The sequence below is a fragment of the Lolium perenne genome, chromosome 2 (assembly GCF_019359855.2).
Source record: "Lolium perenne isolate Kyuss_39 chromosome 2, Kyuss_2.0, whole genome shotgun sequence".
Taxonomy (NCBI): domain Eukaryota; kingdom Viridiplantae; phylum Streptophyta; class Magnoliopsida; order Poales; family Poaceae; genus Lolium; species Lolium perenne.
Window position 1 is genome coordinate 87,009,803 of NC_067245.2, and position 2,758 is coordinate 87,012,560.

Sequence of the window (2,758 nt, forward strand, 5' to 3'; positions counted from 1 at the left end):
ATCTTTGAGAAGTAGCATTATAAATTTTAAGCATGGGAGAGAATGAAATCTTTGGTAAAGAATTGCCCCACCCATGGACTAACTACTTGGATGATCATCCAAACCTTTTATGCAGGATTAAATTTTTCTTCAAGAAACCTATTGGATTCAGCTGCTGGAGGTACTTTTATGTCCATCACTTTGGGTGCTGCAACAAAGCTTCTTGATGATCTGATGATCAACTACTCTGAATGGCACACTGAAAGAACTCCTCAAGGTAAGAAGGTAAATTCTGTTGAAGAAACCTCCTCCTTGAGTGATAAGATTGATGTTATTATGTCTATGCTTGTTAATGGTAAATCTCATGTTGATCCTAATAATGTTCCTTTAGCTTCATTGGTTTCTCAAGAATAGCATGTTGATGTGAACTTCATTAAAAATAATAATTTTAACAACAATTCTTATAGGAATAATTTTGGTAACAACTATAGGACATATCCTTCTAATAATGGTAATGGTTATGGTAATTCTTACAACAATAGTAGGAGTGTACCCTCTGGTCTTGAAGTCATGCTTAAAGAATTTATTAGTACACAAACATCTTTCAACAAATCTGTTAAGGAAAAGCTTGGTAAAATTGATGTTCTTGCTTCTAAGGTTGATAGTCTTGCTGCTGATGTTGATCTTTTAAAACTGAAATTTATGCCTAATGAAACTAAAGATATTAAGTCATTTGCTACAGCAAACGCTATCCAAGTTCGAATTAATGACAATATTAGAATGATGGCTGAATTGCATGCTAGGTGGGAAAGAGAAGAAAAACTTGCTAAAGAGAATAATATAGGTAAAATTTGGACTATTACCACCACTAGTAATGTTGATGCTTCACATGTTGCTAAACCTCCTACTATCAATGGTAAAATAATTGGTGTTGGCAATGTTTCTACTTCTACTACAAAGCATGCAAAATTGCCTGAAACTGCTGAAACTGTTTGTGATAAAAGTGCTGAAATTTTTCAAAGTGTTGGGGACAATGGTCCCATTGCTTTAGATCATAATGGTTTTGATTTTGATAATTGTCATATCTCTGAAGTTATTAAGTTCTTGCAAAAACTTGCTAGAAGGTCTAATGCTAGTGCTATAAATTTGGCCTTTACAAAACATATTACAAATGCTCTCATTAAAGCTAGAGAAGAGGAATTAAAACTTGAAGCTTCTATCCCTAGGAAGTTCGAAGATGGCTGGGAGCCCATCATTAAGATGAAGGTCAATGATTTTGATTGTAATACTTTATGTGATCTTGGTGCAAGTATTTATGTTATGCCTAAGAAATTTAATGATAGGCTTGACTTACCACCTTTGAAATATTGTTATTTGGATGTTAATCTTGCTGATAATTCTATAAAGAAACCTTTGGGGAGGATTGACAATGTTCACATTACGGTTAACAATAACCTTGTCCCCGTTGATTTTGTTGTTTTGGATATTGAATGCAATGCATCTTGTCCTATTATTTTGGAAAGACCCTTTCTTCGAACCGTTGGTGCTATTATTGATATGAAAGAAGGAAATATTAAATTTCAATTCGCTCTTAAGAAAGGTATGGAACACTTCCCTCGAAAGAGAATAAAGTTGCCTTTTTATTCTATTATTAGAACAAATTATGATGTTGATGCTTCTTCTCTTAATGTTACTTGATTTTCACTTTCTGCGCCTAGCTGAAAGGCTGAATCTTCTGTTCTAGGTTCAGAGGAAGTGTCAAAACATAATACTGAATGTGTTGTTCATCCTCCAAAATCGACAAATGCCATCCAAAGGACCACATGCAGTAATAAAAAGGAAACTGTAATATCTAGCTTACCAAATGGTGGGCCAGTGCAGGTCAATGGATGTACAATTTTTCTCCTAATAATGGTGTTCCCAAGAATGTAAAGTCTGAAGCCATGGTCCCTTCAGCTGGGCCTGTTAGCAATGTAAAGGATACTGAAATGATGGTTTCTTCAGCTGGCCCTGTCAGCGATGTAAAAAAGACTGAAGCTCCAGTTCCTTCACCTGGTCCTGCCAACATTGTAAAGAAGAGAGGAAACTACGGTTCTTTCACCTGCGCCTGCCAAGTATATAAAAAACATCGAGGGTATATATTGGCATGTCAAACAAGAATGTAAAGAAGACTGAAACTGATGTTCACTCACCTGGTCCTATTAACACTGTAGAGAAGACTGAATCCTGTCAAGAATATTAGAAGTTCAACACCACTTGGCATGCCATGGTTATACCATGATGGGATCAAGTGCACACACAACAACTGTTCATCTATGCGGGTAACTGATAATGAGAGCACAAATGTTGATGATTTATTATTTAAACAACAAAGTCTATCCTAACAAGCCATTGGTTCCCACAGTTTGAAAAACTAGATGATACCCCGCGCTTTGCTGCGAGAAAATTTAGCCAACATGAAAAAGTGCATATATAATGGATAAGCCATAATTAGAACATACACTGTAAACATGAATCAACAAACTATGTTGAAAGCACAAAACTTCTTCAGACATTTCTCGGGTATATTGACATGCTAAATCATACTCTGTATACACATATAGAAAGACGATTAACTGTGTGGAATGCATGCTTAAGCCAAAGAGGTGAGGCCTTGAATTTGGTTTGGGTTAGCATCACTGTTTTTATTCCAAGAAGAGAGATATACTCATTAAGCGTGTAGCAATATATGAAAATACAACCAGTAGAAAGCATGTGAGAGGGATGTACATATTTTCAC